Below are 24,622 nucleotides of genomic sequence, written 5' to 3' on the forward strand. Positions count from 1 at the left end.
TCTTTCCCATGGAACCAGACTGATTCAGATAGAATTTAAAAAAAAGAGAGATGTGGTGACACTATATGCCCCAACACAGTGCTGATGTCAGCCTTGGCAACAGAAGGCTGATGGAGTATGCAGTTATCTGCACAGGCACAGGGTGGACTGTAGGTGAATCCATACTGTGCTGGTATGCAAAGCATTGTGGGTAGGCTGAATAGATTTAAAAGGAAAGCAGCTAGAACTCTCGCCCTCTTGGCCTGCGGCTTCTTCTCCTGGTCAGAAGCATCTTGGTGGTGGTGCTCCAGGCATCCGTCCGCCATGTCTACTTCTCCTGAGAACTGAACACGTGTGACTCTGCTAGCCAGTAAACTTTTAGACCCCTCTATAGCCATGAGCAACCTTTACCAGAGCTTATAATTGTTTATCTTATGGGTCTAAACTTTGATAACTATATTCAGACTTTATAGACCTAGCATACACTTAACCCTTGATGATAAGTACTTATTTTGCCTTTTACCTGTTTCACCCTAATAAACCCTGTATTGTTTAAACCAGTTCCCAGCTCCCTGCTGTGAATCTTTCTATGAACTTCAAGCAGCAGCCCAAATCCCCAAACCTCTTTTTAAGAATTTACAACAAAGAGAAAAAAAGAAAAACTACACTAGTATAGCCACAGACACTTTGGAATATAACTAAAATAGGCCTCCTAGCTATCTATAAAACGGAGATACCCCCCCCCCCCCAACTCTTTATCTGCACTATTCCAGCCTTTAGGTCCACGATTAGTTAACAACTTGTTTGGCTTTATATGTTAACTCTCTTTTCAGCCACCAGGTTCCAGATGCTAGCATGATGCCAACCAGACCTCCCTGGACAGAGGACCCCACCAATGTGGCCTAGAGCTCTAATTCCCCAGAACCCCGCCCCACTAGGGAAAGAGAGAGGCAGACTGGGAATATGGATCGACCTGTCAAAACCCATGTTCAGTGGGGAAGCAATTACAGTAACCAGACCTTCCACCTTCTGCACCCCACAACGAGCTTGGGTCCATACTCCCAGAGGGTTAAAGTATAGGAAAGTGATCGGGAGTTGAGCGGTAGCACAGCTGGTTAAGCGTATATGGTGCCAAGTGCAAGAATCAGCATAAAGATCCTGGTTTGAGCCCCCAGCTCCCCACCTGCAAGGAAGTCGCTTCACAAGCGGTGAAGCAGGTCTGCAGGTGTCTGTCTTACTCTCCCCATCTTCCCCTCCTCTCTTCATTTCTCTCTGTCCTATCTAACAACGATGACATCAACAACAACAATAATAACTACAACAATAATAATAACAAGGGCAACAAAAGGGAAAATATATTTTAAAAAAAGAATAGGAAAGCTATCAAGGGAGGGAATGCGATGCGGAGTTCTGGTGGTGGGAACTGTGGAGTTGTACCCCTCTTATCTTATGGTTTTGTTAGTGCTTCCTTTTTTATAAATAAAATAAAAAGAAATTTTAAAATAATTTAAAAATAATCTTTATAGCTCTGTTCAAGGACTCAGAGAAAGATACAATGTAATGAGAGAAAAACAAAAATAGAAGTAGAATTCTGGAGATGAAACAACAGGCAGACTTAAAATTTATTATATGGTCTGGCTTAATAGCAGACAAGAAAGAGCAGAACAAAAGAGTGAAAACTTCAAGATAAGTAATGAGCTACAGAAAAAAAAGAGACACAAAAGGGATATATCCTTAATGAAATGTGGAAATACATTAGATAGCATAATACAGTGACATCAGGTTCCTAGGAAGAAGTTGGAGAAAAATTAATTGAGAACTTTCCAAATACGACAAGATCTATGAAACCAAGAGTGTCTCTATAATTCTTAAAAGAAAAAAATCAGATTGCTAAAATCCCAGGATAAAGAAAAAGTCCTAAGCAGATATGGGAGAGTTTAGAAACATGGATAAAAAGGTCCCTTTGACTTTTAATATAGTACAAACCATGTAACAACAGAACACCAATAAAGATCTACCAGTCTAAAAGTATATTCAGTGAAAATCTTCAGAAATACGGTAAAATAAAGACATGTTTAACAAACTCTGAAGAATTTTAATTACATGATAATCGTGCATTAAATATTAATGACTGAAACAAAATGCTGTAGATGTAAAGTTATTCACAAAAAGGAGAAAGCGACTTCTAGTGCAACCAGGATGAAGTAAGTCCATTGTGTCCTATTTGTTCTTCTGCTTATAATTAAATACTCTGGATAAATAAAATTAAGAATATTGAGGAAGAGCTTTACAACCCGGGAAAGCATTCCTAGGGAAATAAGGCTTTATTATTATTATTATTCCCTTTTGTTGCCCTTGTTGTTTTATTGTTGTTGTTATTGATGTCGTCATTGTTGGATAGGACACAGAAAAATGGAGAGAGGAAGGGAAGGCAGAGAGGGGGAGAGAAAGATAGACACCTGCAGACCTGCTTCACCGCCTGTGAAGCGACTCCCCTGCAGGTGGGGAGCCGGGGCTCAAACCAGGATTCTTATGCCATGCCGGTCCTTGCACTTTGCGCCACTTGCGCTTAACCCGCTGCGCTCCCACCAGACTCCCAAGGGTTTCTTTTTTTCCTCTCTTCTCTTGCATCTGTGAGCTAGACGCAAGCAGCTGCCATGCTCGTATTCTAATAGGCTGTTGAAATGTTGAGAGAGAAATTCTTTCTTTCTGGATAAAAGGACCGGAAGAGGAGCTTCATGCTCCAGAGACAATGGAAGAAGATCTCCAGTACTTTGCCTTTATTCCTCATTTTCTCTCTCATTAATCTATAGCAGAGCGAGTATGGCTATAACAGAAACTGTCGTTAGAAACCACATCTTTCAAGCCAGAGGTCTGGGAAAGTGGTCCCTGTAGCCTAAGGAGTATGAAATGAAACCCTGTATTGTCTCTGTTTTACCTGAGAGCAACCCTCACCTTGGAAGCACTACAATATTAGTACAGAGTGATAAAAATGAGAACTTAAGTCTAAGAAGAATTCTAAAGAAGAGAAAAATGCAGAAATGAATTTGAAAATTCTACTTAGAAGTTAGGACTCAAAAAAGCATAGATACAAGATACTTTTGTTCCCTATACAGATGAAGAGAACCATTTAGAGTCAAATAAAAGTTTATATGGCAGCTAAATCATGGGCAGTAGCAAAATACTATCTAAAGTGCCCAGAATGTAATTTGAAATTATTAAATATACAAATAATCAGAAAATTATTGGGGCCAGGCAGTGGCGCACCTGGTTAAGCACATCACAGTGAGCAAGGACCCAGGTTCAAACCCCTGCTACCCACCTTCAGGGGGGAAGCTTCACAAGTGGTGAATCAGGGCTGCAGGTGCCTCACTCCCCTCTCAATTTCTCTCTGTCTCTATCCAGTAACACATAAATAAAAATATTTATAAAAAGAAAAGAAAATTATGACTACATCCTAATGGAAAAGATGACCAACAGATAGGAAGAACAAGGGGGTGCATATTAGGACATTATCAAAGAACCTATTTAACTGTGTTCTTTTTATTTTATTTTTTTATTTATAGAAAGGAAACACTGACTAAACCACAGGATAAGAGGAGTACAACTTCACACAATTCCCACCACCAGAATTCTGTATCCCATCCCCTCCCCTGATAGCTTTCCTATTCTTTATCCATCTGGGAGTATGGACCCAAGGTCATTGTGGGATGCAGAAGGTGAAAAGTCTGGCTTCTGTAATTGCTTCCCTGCTGAACATGGGCACTGACAGGTCAATCCATATTCCCAGCCTGTCTCTCTCTTTCCCTAGTGGGGAAGGGCCCTGGAAAAGCAGAGCTCCAGGACACACTGGAGGGGTTTTAACTGTGTTCTTTGAGGTAAAAGAAAATGGAAACTAGGAGTCAGGTGGTGTCACAGCGGGTTAAGCGCACGTGGCGTGAAGCACAAGGACTGGTGTAAGGATCCCAGTTTGAGCCCCCCGGCTCCCCACCTGCAGGAGGTTCACTTCACAGGTGGTGAAGCAGGTCTACAGGTGTCTATCTTTCTCTCCCACTCTCTGTCTTCCCCTCCTCTCTCCATTTCTCTCTGTCCTAACAAAGACAACGTCAATAACAATAATAATAACTACTATAACAGTAAAAAACAAGAGCAACAAAAGGGAAAATAAATAAATAAATAATAAATAAATAAATAAATAAAAATTGCTTTAAAAAAATGAAAACATAGTTCTCAGTAGGTACTTCACCATGTTTCGCCACGGACTGTGTCCAGGGATGCCAAGGCTGAGATATCAACCCTCCAGCTCCAATACTCTGGTGAGACCTTTTCTAACTCATGGGACTCTCTAGTTCCATTTCATAGGGTTTACTTCCTAACAAAGTTACAGACATAGACCAGGGACAAAAAGATAAGGTAATGTGCACATGTACGCATAGGTTAGAAGTTAGGGGAAAATACATACCCTAAATTAAAAGTGTGCAGTAATCTGCAGTGTGTAAACTTAGACTCAGTAAGTGTAGCAAGCAAGTGTAAAGACCTAAAAAAAGACACCATAAAGTATTTAATCAAAACATTTCTACTTAGGCTTAGGTATACTCTCTCCTACCCTTTACTTCACTTCCCCCAATCACTCTAAGTCTAACCTTGTCAAATAAAGTAAGGACTACAAAAGCTGGGTATGGGCAAGAGATCAGTATACTTTAATGATGACCCTTTTGGTCATTATCAGGCCACCCCATCATCTGGAGCTCTAGTCAGGGAATCCTGGGATTCCCACACAGATATGATGGACCTACACCTCTTTTTCTTTTTTAATAGATAATTGGTCTTTTTTTCTTGTTTGTTTATTGTATTTTTATTTTTTTAATTTTATTTACAAAAAAGAAACACTAACAAATCCATAGGATAAGAGGTTTTAACGCCACACAATTCCCACCACCAGAACTCCATAACCCATTCCCTCCCTTGATAGCTTTCCTATTCTTTATCCTTCTGGAAGTATAGACCCAAGGTCATTGTGGGATGCAGAAGGTGGAAGGTCTGGCTTCTGTAATTGCTTCCTCACTGAACATGGGCATTGATAGGTCGATCCATACTCCCAGCCTGTCTCTCTCCTTGCCTAGTGGGGCGGGGTTCTAGAGAAGCAGAGCTCCAGGACACATTGGTGGGTTTGTCTGTCCAGGGAAGTCTGGTTGGTAGGCATCATGCTAGCATCTGGAACCTGGTGGCTGAAAAGAGAGTTAACATATAAAGACAAAAAAATTGTTGACTAATCATGGACCTAAAGGCTGGAATAATACAGATGAAGAGTTGGAAGTGGGGGGTCTCTGTTTTGTAAATAGCTAGTAGGCATATTTTAGTTATATTCCAATGGGCCTGTGGCTCTACTAGTTTTTTTTTCTTTTCTTTTCTTTTTTTTTTTCCCCTAAGCATGAAATCTAGTATGCATGTGGATCCAAGTTATTGTCTGGGGGGATTATGTCATAGCTAGAAAAAGGACCAGAAAGCTGGATCAGGGAAGAGAGTAGCTCTCTAATATGGGAAAGGAGTATATATGTTATTGACTGTAAACCCCAGCAATTTGATATGATCTGGGGCCCATATTCAGCTTAGAAGCCTATGTGACCTCTGCGTCCCTATAGATCTGAGCTCACATTCTGTAGTTATGAATAGGAACATTCTAAGCTACCCCAATATCAGGACCCATCTTCCTCGGGTGGAAGATAGAGTATGTTGTCCTGCCTCTCTTCGGAGGATGGAACTTTCTCTGCCATTGTTGATCCAAGTTGAGGGCAAGGTCCTATGGAGGCCCACAAAGGGGTCTGTTGTGTTGTCCCTGATAGAGATGACTAGTAACAATAGAGAGAGAGATTTATTCAAGGTCTAGCATCTACACCTCTAACGGATCCCTCTCTCCACCATCACTGGTCATCTCCATCAGGAACATCTTGCGTTCCATCAGGAACATCTCTTATGGGTCTCTAGGGGACCTTGCCCTCAATGTAGAACATCAGTGGTAGGGACTGCCCCACTCTCTGAAGGGAGGCTGGGACAACCTATGCTACCACTCAAGGAGACTGTTCCCGGTGAGTGCTGCCTAGAATATTCCTAGTTGTGATCATGGGCTGCGAACTCAAGACTGACAGGGATACAGAGGTTACACAGGCTCCTGTGCTAAATATGAATAGATATGGGCCCTAGATCAGATCGACGGAATTCACAGTTAAGGGTATTTATATACTTTATTCATATTTGGGAACTACTCTTCCCTACTTCAGCTTTCTAATTCTATTCTCAACTCTGACACCATCTCCTCAGACAATACTTTTAGCCCATTTGCATGTCAGCTATTGGGCTCAGGCAAAAATTATTAAAGTCATGGTCCCCTTGGAACATACTTAAAATGGACTTCTTAGCTTCTTCCCACACAAAGACCCTTAGTTTCATCTGCTCCATTCTTACCTTTAGGCTCTTGATTCTTAAACAATTTATTCTGCTTTATATCTTAATGTTTTTTCAGCCTCCATCTGTTCAGCAGATGCTACCATGACACCATCCTGACTTCCCTGGGCAGACAACCTCACCAATGCATCCTGGAACCTCACTTCCCCAGAGCCCTGCCCCAATAGGGAAAGACAGAATAGGGTGGGGGTATGGATCAACCTGCCAATGCCCATGTTCACTGGAGAAGCAATTACAGAAGCTGGACCTTCCACCTTCTGCACCCCATAAAGAATTTTGGTCCATACTCCCAAAGGGTAAAGAATAGGGACCCCAGTGGAGGGGATGAGATATAGAAATCTGGTGGTAGAAATTGTATAAAACTGTACCTCTTTTATCTTACAATCTTGTTAATCATTATTAAATCACTAATATAAAATAAAATAAATAAAATATGGAAATTTAAATGAAAAAAAGTAGAGTGCCTAAAATCTAAAAATATATAACTGGGGGCTAGCTGGTGGTGCAACCAGTTAAGCACACATAGTATGAAGCACAAAGACCTGCACAAAGGTCCAGATTCAAACCCTCAGCTCCCCACCTATGTGGGCAAGGGAGAGTGAGGGAGTGAGAGGGGCACTTCACAAGCAATGAAGCAGTGAAACAGTCTTCAGATGCCTATTTTTCTCTCCCTTTCTATTTCCCTCTCCTCTCTCAATTTCTCTCTGTCCTATCCAACTTTTTAAAATATGGGGAAAAAAAGCCACCAAGAACAGTGGATTTGTAGTGCTGACACTGAGCCACAGCGATAATCCTGGAGGAAAAAAAAAAAAATACATAACAACATAAAGATAATAAATGAGTAAGTTAGCGCAACGATTGCCACCTCAACATGCTTCACTTCAGACTGTGTCCAGAGACTTCACGTGTGGAATGACAACCCTTCAGCTTCATTACTTGGGTGAGACCTTTCCTTTCATAGTATACTCTTAATTCCATCTCAGGTGGTTCACTTTCTAACAACATCCCAAAACCTAGATATACACCAGTTTCTGTGAGAGAGAGCATATGTTCACACGTATCCATAAACTACTGCAAAATATATACCTGAAAGCAGAAGTACACTAGAGTTTGCAGTGAGTATCCCCCTAACACTTCCTCTCCACTATTCCAAGCTTTGGGTTCATGATTGCTAAACAATTTGTTTGGCTTTGTATGTTAACTCTCTTTTCAGTCACCAGGTTCCAGATGTCATCAGTATGCCAGCTAGGCTTCCCTGGACTGAAGACCTCACCAATGTGTCCTGGAGCTCCGCTTCCCCAGAGACCCACCCTAATAGGGAAAGAGAGAGGCAGACTGGGAGTATGGACCGACCAGTCAACACCCATATTCAGAGGGGAAGCAATTACAGAAGCCAGACCTTCCACCTTCTACAACCCACAATGACCCTAGGTCCATGCTCCCAGAGGGATAGAGAGTGGGAAAGCTATCAGGGGAGGGGGTGAGATATGGAGATTGGGGTGGTGGGAACTGTGTGGAGTTGTATCCCTCCTACCCTATGGTTTTGTTAATTAATCCTTTCTTAAAAAAAAAAAAAAAAAACCGGGGGTCGGGCGGTGGTGCAGTGGGTTAAGCGCATGTGGCGCAAAGCACAGGAACCGGCGTAAGGATCCCGGTTCGAGCCCCCGGCTCCCCACCTGCAGGGGAGTCACTTCACAGGTGGTGAAGCAGGTCTGCAGGTGTCTATCTTTCTCTCCCCTTCTCTGTCTTCCCCTCCTCTCTCCATTTCTCTCTGTCCTATCCAACAACGAATTGCGTCAACAAGGGCAATAATAATAACCACAACGAAGCTACAACAAGGGCAACAAAAGGGGGAAAAAAATGGCCTCCAGGAGCGGTGGATTCATGGTGCAGGCACCGAGCCCAGCAATAACCCTGGAGGAGGGGGAAAAAAAAAAAAAACCTATTAGTGATCTTTAACAAAAAGATTCAAAACAGAAAAAAAAAAAAAAAGAGTAAGTTAACTTGATATGGCACAGAAATTGTCCAATATACAGAGCATAGAGAGAAAATAACTGAAAAGCAATCAGAAGAACCAAAGGGTATCTGTAGCAATGCCAGCAGGCCTAATAGTTGTGCAATTGCATCCCAGAAAGAAGGAAAAAGATACTGGTACAGATGAAAAGAAGAGGAAACAACAGTGGAGAATTCTTCCAACGGCATGACACACATGTGAATAAAAGTTCTTTAAGTTGCAGGAAAATGACTAAGTATGGAAAACTAAGGTTCCAAGAGAAGGAAAAGAAAGAAAAATGACATGTATCTGAGTAAACGGGAGAAATGTTCTTCTTTGTTTTCTAGTAACTAGCTTTCTCTTATTGAATTCAAAACAGACATAAATTTTGAGCATGTCTAGCAAATTTTAACTAAGTCTGTTTCACACATAAGACAACTGAAACATAAAGAAGGAGAGCAGAGGGGACCTATATGACTCCAACACACACTTTACTTGAAGCAGAAAAATTTCCTCTTCAAGTGGACTGTGAAAATTCACTCTAATTGCTCTAGTTCCTAAAGCAATGACGTAGATAGTAATATAAAGAGATATGTCAAAAATAAAGAGAACAGGGCCAGGTAGTGGCATAGCCAGTACAGCTCATATGTGTCACCTGTGTGTAAGGTCATAGATTCATATACCCAGTCCCCCCCAGGAGGGATACTTCACAAACAGTGAGACAATGCTACAGTGTCTTTCTCTCCCCCTCTTTATTCTCCCTTCTCAATGTCTTTGTTTCTATCAAAAAATAATAATCAAAGAAAGGCAGGCCAACCTGCAGGGGGGTGGACACTTCATGAGTGGTGAAGTGGGTCTGCAGGTGTTTTTCTCTCTCCCTCTGTATCTCCTCCTCACCTCTCAAATTTCTTTCTACCCTGTCAAATAAAATTAAAATTTTAAAATGGTCACCAGGAGCAATGCATTTGTAGTGCTAACAGTGAGCCCCATTGATAACCCTGGTGGCAAGGAAGGAAGGAAGGAAAGAAGGGAGGGAGGAAGGAAGTGAGTGAGTTGGAGTGGCTATGACAAAATACGAATATCACTGCTAAAAAGGAAAGGTCAAATCATCAGGAAAATGTAACAGTCATAAATAAGCATTAATAGTAATCATAGAGCTGCAAAATAATAATAGAAAAGAAGAAAATGTCCAAACAAAACTTGGGGAAACCTGTGAGAATTTAGCACTCTGCTACTGGCAATGCATACAGCAAAGAGACAGAAAGTCAGTCAGGATACAAAAGACCTGGATATCTCTAGTAACCAAACTGGCCTAATTGGCATTGATAGAACACTTAACTCAGTAACAACAGAAAACATGTTCTTTCAAGCATCATGTAACATTCAGCAAGACAGACCCTATTTTGTGCCATAAAATAAACTTTAACAAATCTTAAATAACTGAAATCAATTCAGATATGTTCTCAGATCATATCATTATTAATGAGAAATCACCGGAAGGCTATCTGACAAATACCTATACATTCAGAAATAAAGCACATTTATAAATAACCACATGTCAAAAAGAAAGATAAATGGAAAATTATAAAATACTTGTAGTTGAATATAAATAAAATCTCATTACAACATGATGAAATCCATGAGATGCAACTAATGCAGTTATTAAATGGGATTTTTATGATTATACATATATACTAGTAAAAGGATAAATAAATCATGATATAAGCCTTTACTTTAAGACACTAAGAAAAAAAGAACAAATTAAATTCAAGGCAAATAAAATGAATGAAAGACAATAAAACAGGGGAAAATCAATTAAGTTAAAATAAAAATAATGGAAATTATTATCACAAAAATTTGTCTTTTTGAAAAAATTAGGGAGGCTGGGTGGTGGAACATCTAGTTGAGCACACATCTTACAAATGCGCAAGGGCCTTGGATTCAAGCCTCCAGTCCCCATTTGCAGGGGGAGTTTTTCCAGTGGTGAGGCCATGTTGCAGGTGTGTCTCTGTCTCTCTCCCATTCTATCACCTCCTTCCCTCTTGATTTCTGGCTGTCTCTATTTAAGAAGAAGTAAATATTTTAAAAATAGGTAAAACTGTTAAGTATTAAGCCAGAAAAAAAGCACGCAAAAATAAATAGTACAAATTACCAATGTTAAATATGAAAAAGAACATTGATATTGATGCTACAGACATTCGTGAGCTGACCTAGCACTGTATAAAAGGGATATGCATCACAGCCATATGGGGTTTATTCTGAGACAGTCGAACTAATTCAACATTTGAAAATCAAACATGTGTAATTCATCATATTTACCAAAAAAGGAGTAGTGAAAAATAATAACAACAACAATAACAACAACAACAACAATAATAATAACAACAATGATAAACAATAATAACAACAATGATAAACAAGGTCTCTTGCCCATACTCAGTTTTGCAGTCCTTGCTTTGATAAGGTTAGCTTTGGAGTGAGTAAGAGAACTGTAATAGGAAGTAGGTGAGGAGGGTATCTAAGTCTAAGTAGACACTATTTCATTATGAACTTTATACTGACTCACTACAGACTACTGTGTATTTTTACTTTCAGGTATATATTTTGCCCTAATTATGGATACATGTGAAAATATGCTCTACCTTACAGCACCTGGTCTATCTCTAGGATTTGGGAGTTTCTTAGGAAGTGAATCTCCTGAAATGGAATTATAAAATCCTATGAAAGCAAAGGTCTCACCCACGTAACGAGGGTGAAGGGTTGACAATCCACACCTGATGTCTCTGGATACAGTCTGAAGTGAAGCATGCTGAGGTGGTACTCGTTGCACTGATTAGGTTGGGATCAGTGGACGCAATATCATTTGGTATGAATTGAGTGAAGCTTGCAGGAAAGTGAACCCCACACTAGAGGTTCAAGGACTGGGGGGGGAATATAGGTTCTATAGAGGAAGTGGGAGGGAGGTTCCTGCTGTCCTAGTGTTTAAGAAGACAATAGATAGTTATTGCTATATCACTAATATTTTTAATAGTCTGCCAATTTCATATGAAGTTAAACCTGTATTTACCACTCAACTCAGCAATTCCACAATGGGTTGAAGAGAACTGGCAATCTTTATCCTCAAAATGGTTTTTCACATAATATTCAAAACTATTTACTAAGGGAAGTCCCACACTGGAAACAACCTACATGCCCAATAACAAATGGACTAATTGTAGTTTATTTGTAGAATGAAATTATATTCATCAATTAAAAGAAACTAGCTATAAATACACAGAACACAAAGAAAATGTTATTCTGTGTGAGAGATTCCAGACACAGAATAGTATATATTGTATGATCCTGTGTATATGAACCACCAGGGCAGACCAAACTAATCAACAAAGATAGATATCGAGGCAGAAGTTGCCTAGAGCTGGAAGTGAAGGGGGTTCACTGCAACATGTCAAGAAGGACCTTTCTGGTGCTGACAGAAATGTTCACACTAATTTGTGGTACTTGAATGAATTTATACATTTATCAGACAAATCACACTTAAGGTAGGCATAGATAATCAAACTTAAAATTTTTTTTTTCCTCCAGGGGAAAAAAAATATCCAAACTGTTCCTGGAGGCCATTATTCACTGCTCCTGGAGGCCATTATCTTTCGACTATTGTTGCTGTTGTTGTTGTTTTTGGATAGGACAGAGAGAAATTGAGATAGAAGGAGAAGACAGAGAGGGGGAGAAAGATAAGACACCTGTAGACCTGCTTTATCGCTTGTGAAGCGACCCTTCTGCAGGTGGGGAGCCAGGGCCTCAAACTGGGATCCTTGTGCAGTTCCTGAGTTTCGCACTATGTGTGCTTAACCCAGTGTTCTACCACCCCAACCCTGCACTAAAAGTTTTACTGGGGGGCCTGAAAGCTAGCTTAGGTGGGTAGTGTGCTTGCTTTTTCATGGGCACTACCCATGCCTGAACCTGACCCCCACTGCACTGGAGAATGCTCTAGTGTTGCAGTATCTTTCTATCTCTGTCTCTATATTTCTAATGAAAAAAATCAGCCTGGGGCGGTGGAGCTCCAGAGACGACAAAAAATATAGATTGTATTGGTTATGAACTGCACTTCAGTAAAACTGAAAGCAACCACCCCATATTGTAGACCATAGATTCAGGGTGCATATTTTGAACCCATGTCAGAATTCTTCCAGCTAAACTAATCACGTCTTGTCCTCCTTCTTCCCTCTCTTCATGGGCCGCATCCTTCCTTAATTTTCTGTCACTCCTTTAGTCACTTTTTTATATCTATGCTTCTCAGTGTGCAGGAGATAATTCCTGCCATCTGTTTTCCTGAGTTCTCTCTTCTTACACATTCCTCTCTCATTCTCTCCACTTAACTTTGTCATCTTTGTCTGTCTCTCTGTGTAAATGTAGTTGTGTTTCTGTTCCCTCTACACTTTCATCTCCTATTTAACTGGCCTAGACAGAAGACTACAGAGTTTTTCTAATTTTTCATTAATTTTAATTTAAAAGTTATTTATAAACCTACCTATTAAACTATTTACCTATAAGTAAAATTTCCTATTAAAATGATTACAGATAACTTAATATCTTTCCCTCTGTGAGTTAATGATCTTGCTTGTAAGAAGGCTCCCATTTAACTGCTTCAGAAAGATTTTTTGAGGAATCCATTCTGGCCATGAAGAAGAAAAAATTCAAAACTGAGTGAATGGCGATGGGGTAGTAGTGTAGGGAGGTTGTAGGGATGTGGTAGAGCCTGACAGGGCTTGACCTGAGAGGTGAGTCTGCCCTGTTAGATTCTCTCTCTACTGAGGGGTTAAGCAACAGGGGGGACACAGGAACCTCAAAAGGTTGCCTGCCATATAAGTTTTCCCTGCCTCACAAAAACATCCTGCATCTCCCACCTCCAGGAGCCCGCATTCCTTAAAACATTAAGCCTGCTCCACCCTGCATCCCTTTTATTATCTATATATCAATCATCTGCTTTGTCTTACAAATGACTAAAGGTCTCCTAATTCCCCACGGGGTATTGCTAATCCTACCATTTGAACACCTAGCAACAGTTGCTGGGGAGGTCCATGCCCCTTTTGCTTTTCTCCGCCCCTTTTCTAACCATGTTTGGTACTGTCAAACCACTTCCATTTCTGTTTATTCTCTTCCATGTCCAGAGCTGGAGGAGGGCAGGCATGCAGACCAGGAGGCTGACTCCGGCCTTTGCGGTTTGAGCCACGTGGCTTAATCAGGTGTGCTACCGCTGGACTCTAGGGCGTTTGAATGAATAAAGATTCTTATTGCTTTGCTGCCATGAGCTTGGTTCCTGGGTCATCTCTCACTCCTGTTGCTAGCCAGACAGGGTAGGGAGTGGAAACCAACACTTGTTGAATAACCTGCTGTGCATCAAGGACTGCTACATTCCTTATCTCATGTAACCCTGGGAGATGGGCATTATTTCTTCTCACTTTATAAACAAGAAAACTGGAGTCCAGAGAAAGGAAAGTAAATAGTCTTGGGCCAGTAAATGGTAGAGTGGGGCTTCAACTCTAAATCTTATTCTGCCCATTATTTGAAATAGACTCTTGCTTTTGATGTCCACGAATATAATTTGTTGGTAGGAAAAAAAAGAAAAATGAGAGGGGATGGGATATGGAGATTGGGTGGTGGGAATTGTGTGGAGTTGTACCCCTCCTACCCTATGGTTTTGTTAATTAATCCTTTCTTAAATAAAAAAAAATAATAAATAAATAAATTTAAAAAACAATTAAAAAAAAGAAAAATGAATAAATAAATGGTGCTATATTTATATAGAGGGATATAACACATCAATAAAAAAATAACCTCTCTCACAGAATGGCATTTCTATGAGTTTGACTCACAGAAACCATATTAAGTAAAAGAGCCAGGCGCATGAATATATATGGCATGACTGTGTCTATATGACACGCAAGAACAGACAAAAATTAACTGATGAGTTGGCAGTTAAAGGATGGTAACCACAGGTGGGGTGTGGATACAGATTGGGAAAGGATAAGAAGGAACTTTCTCAGGTGCTAGAAATGTTCTGTCTCTTGATCAGGATGGTGTTATATCAGTATCACATATGTTAATTACCATCCATCAAGCTGTATACAAGATGAAAGCATGTTGTGATGCATTATACCAGGCAACTATAGGAAGTCCAGACCCAGCGCTCGGCTGACATCAGCCTTGGTGACAGAGCATACAGTGATCTGCACAAACGCACAATGGACTGTGGTGGATCTGGTCTGTGCAAATGCACAAAGCATTGTGGGTGGACTGAATAGACTTGAAAGCACAGCCAGCCAGAAGTCCACTCTCTTTGGCTGCTGCTTCTTCTCCTGGTCAGTCGTATCTTGGTGCCTGCTATGGCTACTTGTCCTAGGAATTGAACATGTGTGACTCAGCTAGCCGGTAAACTCTAAGACTCCTCTACAGCCATGAGTAACCTATGCCTCGGCTGATAATTGTTTATCTCATGGGACTGAGCTTTTGATAACTATCATGGACTTTACGGACCTCACATATTCTTAACCCCTGCTGATAATTGCTTATTTTGCAGTACCTAAAATATATGCCCCATGTCTTTGTACTGCCCTAATAAAATCTTGATTCATTTAAACCTACTCCAAGCTGCCCCTCAGCCAAATCCTTTACGCACCGCAGCCAAAGCCCCTTTTAATTTTTAGTTACAACAGAAACACACTTTATATTTGTCATTTAGTTAAGTAAACATTTTCTGTTGTTTAAAATAAGGGTCCTATGCTCCAGTATCAGATTCATTTCCAGAGAAATCTGGACTGAAGAAAGAGTATTTTAATAAAGGGACCCTTCTGCAAAGGGAAGGGTCACAACTCCATTTTAGGGTTGCTGGACTGCAAGCAGACAACCCCATAGCTAGGTTAAAAAATCTGAGGCCTTAATACTGCTGTTCCCAGGCCAGGAGTTGGTTGAAACCATGAATGCATAAGTCATAATTTCAGTAATTTTATTATTTTTCTTCTACATTTATATGTATTTTCTGAATAGTCAAAACTGGAGCCTTCCACATAGATTATTTCATGAATGTTCATAATGATTCTGTGGTGGTAGTTAAGACCATACCTCTATTATCTCTGTTACAAACAAAGACTCAGAGGATTAACAAGTTTAACCAAGGTGCATGAGATTTCAAAGTCAATAAAAAGCAAATATCATATTAGAATCTAAGTCTGAGCTCCTAATCGAGTTGTCTCTCCACCACAGAGCACTTTCTTTAATTATCTGGGTTGAGAATGTGGAAAGATCTATAATGAAATTCTACCCACACCCACCCTCATTAACACATATTCCAGTGAAAACTGAATAAAATATAAATAAGGAAAAGTAAACCATAGTCAATAGTTTAACTTTTCCTTCTGATTCTCTGTGGCTTGATTTCCCTTTAGTTTCCTTTTTCTTTTTCCCTATACATTTTTTATGCCTTCTCTTTAGCTATTTACTCCTGGGAGTTAAGACTTCACTACCTCTATCAGCACCTGTAGTCACAGATACAGAAAAAATAGGTTTAGGAAACAAAAGACTTAATTAACCGAGTGGCCAGGAAGATCTGCTCCAAGGAAGCTCACCTCCTGCCCTTTTCCATGCTCTCCCATTTTCTAGATTCCTCATGTTATTTCAACAAGAGAGTCCGATCCAATTGCCCTGGAAAGGACCAAAACTCAGAAAAGACTGATGGAAAACTCATCACAAGACTTCATTAGGAAAAATAGTTGTTCTGAAATTGTTGACTCTCAAAAAATAAAATACTAGAATATCTCTCCCCCACTTCCACGATCTCATCACCAGGTCAATATCTAACTGCTCCTTGCTGACACTTCAACATGTGAGAAAAGAGTCACGGCTATCACTAGGCTAAGAAACACTGGTCATACTCTAGATGAGAGACAGTACAGATGTTTCCAAGGAGGAGGGCATCCACAGGGCTCCTTGACAGTTTTTTTTACTTATTTATAAAAAGGAAACATTGACTAAATCATAGGATAAGAGGGGTACAATTCCATACAATTCCCACCACCAGAACTCCATATCCCATTCCCTCCCCTGATAGCTTTCCTATTCTTTATCCCTCTGGGAGTATAGACCCAGGGTCATTAATGGGGTGCAGAAGGTGGAAGGTCTGTCTTCTGTAATTGCTTCCCTGCTGAACATGGGTGTTGACAGGTCGATCCATACGCCTAGCCTGCCTCTCTCTTTCCCTAGTGGCTCTCTCCAAATAAACCCTGTAGTCTACAGCTATTCTCACCAACATGCTTATTCTTCACCTACTCCCTAGTAGAGATGATGCCCATGTGTATCTTTTGGAGGCAACAGTTCATAAAAGCAAATCTACAGGATACTGTATGGGTGCCATACAGCCTCTTTTTAGGCTGAAGCATTTGTCTGAGATAATCTCCCATTCTAGTCCTTGAGCTGTATGTTACCACTGAAGCCTCAAAGGTCTAAATTCCTATCCATTAACCAGTTGATGCTTTCCATCTGTCTTCTGCCCTCCATCTGAAGATGAATGGTAAGACTAGATTCAAAAGGAAAGGGCACACTCCAGCTGATTGCAGTAAAGGAGTTAACAGAGGTGAGTGGCACAGCCCCTCCCGGCCAGAGAGGGGTTTGGACTGTACAGTTAAGGAAGATTCATCACCTGAAAACTGCTTTGCTGCAATACCTCTATCTTGTTCTTCCTTGGAATTAGCTTGGTTAGGACTTGGTTTATTTCTATAGAAAATTACGACTTGGCTTCGTTCTGTAGAAAAGGAAATAACTGGATTGTGAATATGCTGCTTGGATTTTTTAGCTGAATCCAAAAGTCAGAAAGACCTACAGGACAGTATGAGTTGGTAAAAATAGGAGCACATATCAACCTCAGTATCTTGATCCTCCATATTTCTTGGAAACAGAAATCTTCCTAGTTACTATTCCTATGCCATTCCAGCCCACAACTCATTTCTTGGGAGTTAGAAGTTATGTACATCCAAAATAAGACTCTGGGGTGGGTGGAGAGGAAAGTACAGGTCCTAAGAAAGGATGACAGAGGACCTAGTGGGGGTTGTATTGCTATGTGGAAAACTGAGAAATGTTATGCATGTACAAACTATTGTATTTACCATCAAATGTAAAACATTAATCCCTCAATAAAGAAAGAAAAAAAGTTATGTGCATCAGGAACCCACAGCATTATAGCTGATTCCAGGGTTACCAGTTCTGATGACACTCAGAGATTCCATAACTTGAGATGGTAGCATTCAATACACTAAAATAGCTATGGATTCCTAACACAACCAGATGCTGGGTGTTAATGCTGCTCGGGAAAGACATAATGGTTCATAAAGTTATAGTTGTATGTCATATACTGGACTCCAGGTTTATGATGAACACATATCATCTAATTTAATTCCCATGACAACATCTTAAAATAAAACTGGGTCACAGAGATATTAATCAAATTTTCAAGGCATGGCTATTGATTACCAAGTATTTGTTGTAGAGTCTTCTGACAAGGATAATGTAAAGTTTTTCCTCAGTTTACACAACCTGATCATTTCCAACCTGAAGATGACTTCCTTTGTGAAAAGGCGCCTGACTTGAAGGCAAGGAGATCTGTGGTCCGAGTCAGAACCTAACACAATGGAGTAGAGCACCAAAGTAAAAAATCTCTGGGTTGAGGGTGAGGGTAGATGTTCGGTTTCACTGGTGTGTGTGTGTGGGGGGGGGGGGGGTTGGAGGGGATGAGACACAGTCTTTTGGTGGTGGGGATGGTGTTTCTGTACACATCTATTAACTTGTAGTCATATAAATCACTATTTAATTAATATGAGAGGGGGGGAATTGATTGAATGTCTCAAACTTTTTAATGCACAGACCATAGGCTGAGTCTTTGAAATGTTGACTCTCTTAAAATCTTAGATCAGGGAGAACAGAAGCAATCAGTGGCATTACTCTATAAGACACAGCTATATACAAATAATGTCAAATGACATAAATTATGGTGAAGTTGTGTATGATATAACAAATCCTAACAAAGGGATTTTCAAAATTAACCTAATTGGAAAATAATTTCATTACATTGCCTTCTTAAACCCTAAGACAGCAGGAACCTCCAGCTTCCTCTAAAAAGCCTATATTAACCACAGTCCTGAAACCTCTAGTAGGGTGGGGCTCACTTTCCTGTATGCTTCTCTCAATTCATACAAAATGAAATTGCATCCACCGATCCCAACCTAATCAATGCAACGAGTACCACATAAGCATGCTTCACTTCAGACTGTGTCCAGAGACCTCAGGCATGGAATGTCAACCCTTCAGCCTCATTACTCGGGTGAGACTTTGCTTTTCACAGGATTCTATAATTCCTTTTCAGGTGGTTCACTTCCTAAAAAAATCCCAAAACCTAGATATAGACCAGGTCCCCTGAGATAGGGCATGTATCCATAAATTAGGGCAAAATATATACCTGAAAGAAAAAGTGAACAATAGTCTGTAGTGAGTCAGTATATGCAGCAAGTAGAAATACCTAAAAAGACACCATAAGTTCATAATGAAATAGTGTCTATTTAGACTTAGATACCCTCCTCACTTACTTCCTATTATACTTCCCTCACTCACTCCAAAGATAAACTTATCTAAGTAAGGAGTGCAAAAGCTGAATATAGGCAAGAGACTGGCATACTTTAATGATGACTCTTTAGTCACTATCAGGCCACCCCATCAGCTGGGGCCCTAGTCGGGGAGTGCTGAGATTCCCACACAGACATTTTGGGCCTTGACCTCAAATAAATCCCTCTCTTCATTATTACAGGCCATCTCTATCAGGAACAACACAATAGACCCCTTTGTGGGCCCCCAAAGGTCCTTGCCCTCAACATGGATCAACTACGGCAAAGAATGTTCCATCCTCCAAAGAGAGGCTGGACAACATACTCTGTGTTCCACCTGAGGAAAATGGATTCTGAAATTGGGGCAGTTTGGAACGTTCCTACTCATGACCACAGAATGTGAGCTCAGATCTATAGGGATGCAGAGATCACATAGGCTCCTAAGCTGAATATGGGCCCCAGATCACATCAAATCTATGGGGCTTACAGTCGATAATATTTATACACCTTTCCCATATTTGGGAGCTACTCTCTCCCCTAGTCCAGCTTTCTGGTCCTTTTTCCAGCCATGACATCATCTCCTCAGACAATACTTGGATCCACCTGTATATCAGATGTCAGGCTCAGAAAAAAAAAAAAAAAACTAGTATAGTCATAGGGCCTTTGAAATATAACTAAAATAAGACTAGTGACTATCTACAAAATGGAGACTCCCCCCCACAACTCTTCATCTGAACTATTGCCTTTAGGTTCATGATTAGTCAACAATTTGTTTGGCTTTATATGCTAACTCTTTTTCAGCCACCAGGTTCCCGATGCTAACATGATGCCAACCAGACATCCCTGAACAGACAACCCCACCAGTGTGTACTGGAGCCCCACTTCCCCAAAGCCCCACCCTACTAGGGAAAGAGAGAGACAGGCTGGGAGTATGGATCGACCTGCCAACACCCATGTTCAGTGGGGAAGCAATTACAGAAGCCAGACCTACTACCTTCTGCATCCCACAATGACCTTGGGTCCATACTCCCAGAGGGTTAAAGAAGAGGAAAGCTATCAGGGGAGGGGTGGGGATAGGGAGTTCTGGTGGTAGGAACTCTGTGGAGTTGTACCCCTCTTATGGATTTTGTCAGTGTTTCCTATTTATAAATAAAAATTAAAAAAGAACCTAACACAACATCAATCATCTCATAACGTCACAACACAGAAATGAAAATGTCAGGTCTACCATCTTCTAACTGAATAGCCTTGAAAAAGTATCTTCAAACATCTAGATTCCAGTTACTTCTTCCACAAAATAAAGCAAATACTTTCCCGGCCCACCTAAGGATGGATAAATAATAAATGTGAGAGTGCTTTTTAAATGGTAAAGTCATATGCAACGGTAGCAGAACATTAATAATTATAAAGAAAGTGAAAATGCTATGACTCAGGCTGGGCAAATTCCCATGAGCAAGGTTACCAGGTAAGTTGAAGAGCAGCAGGGGGAGCAATTCCTGTTGACTCAGCTCTCCCTTAGCTCCCACCCACAGCCCAGTCTCTCCTCACCATCAGCAAACATCTTTAGGAAAACCTTCATTCCTACTCCTGATAATAACTCCTCCACATACCCACAAAAACTCCTCATGCACCTTTTTTTCTCTCTTGTAAATTTGTCGAAGTATCAATTAGCTTTTAATGAACTTTATCTTTCAAACATCATTCAAAGAGTTTTCAGGTGGCAGGCAGAAATCCACAAAACTACACCTGATCTCATCTTCTCAAAGCCCAGGCACCCCTCTGCTCTGTCCAATGGCCTGATGCCACATACATCCATAGGTGGGTCTTGCAAATGTAATGCTTTCATAAGCGTGAATGTCTCATGAGTGTATCTCTGCATATACAGATAACACCCTGCTTTTAACCTGGTTTGATCTACATGTAGTAAAGAATAAGCCTACTTAACTTCAAAATATTGTTTTCATTAACATTCTTCCTATAAGCACTTCCTACCAACTTCGAAGATAAATATGAAATTCCTTTCTCTTTACCGTGGAAAGGCAATGCGCAAACTTTTTCAGGAGGTATACTCCCCAAAGATCCTGATTCTTGCTTCCTGGATCTATGGCCTGTTGTAGTTTTTCTGACATTTGAAAATACAGAACTGATTAATGATGAATGCAGTGGCTTGTCTGACCGACATCTCACCTTACTTACACTGCTCACTCAATTTCCATTCCATAGTTAAAAGAATATCAATTTCAGAAAACAAGGCTCCCCTGATATCCAACCTGAAGTTTCCTTATGCAGGTCTCATCCTATCACTTCTTTGGGTCACACTAAATAATCCTCTCCTTCACTGCCACTCTACTTCTTTAGAGATTTGTAGATTGTTACCATGGCTTTTCCTTCACCACCACTTAGCTCAGTCACATATATTTAACTCTTTTCAGCTTTCATCTTAAATCAGTCCCTTCAACTATTAAATCAACTCTCTGCTCTTCTCTGGACTAATTCCAACTCTCCCAATTCACCTCCAATAACTTATATCCCTTCTGGGAGCTCCAATTTCCTTTCTATTTCTCTTCGCCCTCTCCAGAAATAAAATGGGGAGGAGCTATCAGAGAGATGAGGCCAGAGGTCAGGTGTATTGCCATTCCAGACTGCTCAGAACTCTGCAGAGTAAAGCCCCATATCTTCCTTCCTGGAGGAGGGGAACTTATAGGGAATCAGGCCCTTCCACCCCATAGATGTCTGAGGAACTGCCTCAGACTTCTAAATGATAGCCCTATTTACGAATTCAAAGCAACCGCCACCCCCAAAAAAAACAAACAAAAAAAAAACTGTAAGTGTGTCACAGACTAGAAACATTACTTTGTTCTTTCAGACAGGTCAAACCAAAAGTACTAGCAGACACTGCTGTATTCTGACTGGGTGCCTTTCCATTTTTGTCACATTTCTAGTCATAGTCTCGAGCAGGTTTAGGAAGTTATCTTCAGTTGCTGACAACTAGGTTGGTCTTGGCCCCTCATCACAAGGGATGGAAGAACACACATCCTCTCCCCTCCCTTGTCCACAAATACCCCCATCAGCAAGTCAATGCATCAGAAGACAAGACTAGCAGCCATGTGAGCAGCAGCAAGGAGAAATATGCTGAACTGTGGCTATTTTCCCTTTGGGTGATTGAAGATGCTATGGCAAAGAAGGGTTAAATGCCTTTGCTATAAATCAGAGGCCATATAAAAAGAATAAACCCACTTCCTCAGACATGATATACAGTAAAATCAATCCAAGAATCTAAGCTTGAATTTTCATATGAGGAAATGAATGAAACCAAACACATCTGGTTATCCCAAACATGCTCCTGACAGAGCAGGCTGTGTCTGCTTCCCATTCCTCCATGGGGAGACCCACAGTGGAGAGTGTCTGGATGAGGCTAGGGAGACTGGGGCAAGGCAAGAGGTGAGTCCTACACAGCTGGCTGCCTAACTGCAGACAGCATATGTCTCATGACAGGAGAGCCCAGTCTGTTCCAAATGTGATCACCACAAGGCCCGAAGTGCTTTTCAATAAGCTGTCTGTCTCTCTGGAGGTCATGAGGAGCTCATCCAGTTACACTTAGTGTCTTATTTGATCCCATCAATAATCACTTGATCCCAATCCTGCTGAAAAAATGCCTGGTCAAAATTTCTAGCCTTTTAGTGGCAGAATCCTGGCTCTTTCTGAAACTGGCATTACTAGATGTGTCAAATGATGCATAAGGGCTTGGTCCAGCTGCCAAATGGACTGTGTGGTTGAAGGAGGACTTGGGAAGCTCACAATGTTTCCCTCCTGCCAGCAGCAGCAAAGCAGTTCTTGGAAAAGACTCCTTCTACATGCAAGTCCCCCAACCAGAAACATTAACTCCTTATCTAAGGCTTGACTGGAGTATATTCTTCAAATACAGTAAGCGTGCAACTCTTCAGAGACGTATAGCTTCATGCAACCTGCCTGTTTATAGGAGGCAAGTTGGGGCTGCAAAAAAGACTCATTTTGCCTGTCACCAACATCTGCCAGCAGTGTAGGGTCATTTAACCAGAACCAGGATGGGAAAGCTCCAGAGATGATCACAGACACGAAAGTGGAAGAAAATCCACATTTTCAGAGAAGTCATTTTTACATCCATTACAAAAGCATTAGACACTAAAAGAGAATGTAACATGTATAAACCACGAAGCAGTGATGGCATTAAAGCACAGCTGTTCTTTTCAGAAGTATCTGTGGTGAGAAAACAGTATGTGACTCCTATCTCAGTTCATGGAAGGCACTGCCAAGCTCAGTGGACTCTACTTCTTACTATGAACTATAAAAACCCCAGCACTAATTGGAAGGGGGCATTTCTGTGGCAAAGCCACTAATGCCAGTGCTGAGATTCACGTCCAGATTCTGTTGTTCTTGGGGACCATCTACTAGTATGTTTTAACACAATGATTGGAGAGTCTCAGATTCTGAAAACCCATGCTGCATGAAAATACTGGTTGGAGAGAAGGAGAGAGAGAGAGGGTGAAAGAAAGAGAGAGAGAGAGAGAGAGAGAGAGAGAGAGAGAGAGAGTCTAGACAAGCACAGAAGATACTTGTAGTTCTACAATGAGCCTCTTTGAATGATTTTCATCCAATTAATACTAGGCATTAGTAACCACTGGAGCATAAGAATTTCATTTATTTCTGACGATAGAAAAGAAGCTGGGTTTGCCCAGTGGAATTAGTGCCGGCTTTTAAAAGGCATGATTTCCTTTTTGTGCTTTCTCATTCATTTACATTGTATATTTTATTCAGGAGTCTTTTCCCAGTAGTTCTCCTTACATAAGAAGCATCCATTCAAAACCACCTGGTTTTCCAGTGAAGGAATGTTCTGAGAAGAGTTGAGAGTACTTACACACACACACACACACACACACACACACACACACACACACCTTTCAGTGAATATGGAAACGATGGAGCAAATGAAACATAAAGCTCATTTCTGGAGTCTCCAACAGAGGTCTGCTGTGAAACAGGCCTGCTAGAGACTGTCATCAAGAGCTATTGCAGATATTCACGCTACAAACTGGAGGGAGGGGAGGGAGGCAGGTGATGAAAGGCTGAGAAACCAACTACTGTCTCTCCCTGGCTTCATCATGACTCTCTCAAAGCAAGACATGCTTGAGAACTTTGCTCCTTTCTCCACATATCCCTTCCGTGCCCCTGACCTTCAGGTCTTCTGAGGCTCTCCCCAGGACATCCAGAAGAACAAGAGTCTGAGAGTACATTGCAGACTGGGGATGAGACATGGAATGGAGGGACAGAATGGATGGATGACTGAGGAGGACACAATTCCTGGGGAAGCCATCATTTGGAGAGGTCAGCTAGGTGCGGTTCACTAATATGAAGAGGAATTCTATTCTCCCTGGAAAGGGTACCACAACCCCCAAATCTGTGCTGACCAAGAAGAGAGAGAACAGGGAGTAAGGCAGAAAGGCAATAAGACAGTTCTGAAATGTAAAACTAAGCATGGACTCACGGGAGTCATAGGTGCAATTCAACT

The 24,622-nt window shown here is 40.9% G+C and overlaps 1 protein-coding gene across 1 annotated transcript in view; it reads right to left on the reverse strand.

The window, feature by feature from the left end:
* Positions 1–24,622, reverse strand: part of ALK (ALK receptor tyrosine kinase) — a 739,964-nt gene that overhangs the window by 713,517 nt on the left and 1,825 nt on the right. The gene's annotated exons all lie outside the window — the stretch shown is intronic.

This window comes from Erinaceus europaeus, chromosome 3 (assembly GCF_950295315.1).
Source record: "Erinaceus europaeus chromosome 3, mEriEur2.1, whole genome shotgun sequence".
Lineage (NCBI taxonomy): Eukaryota > Metazoa > Chordata > Mammalia > Eulipotyphla > Erinaceidae > Erinaceus > Erinaceus europaeus.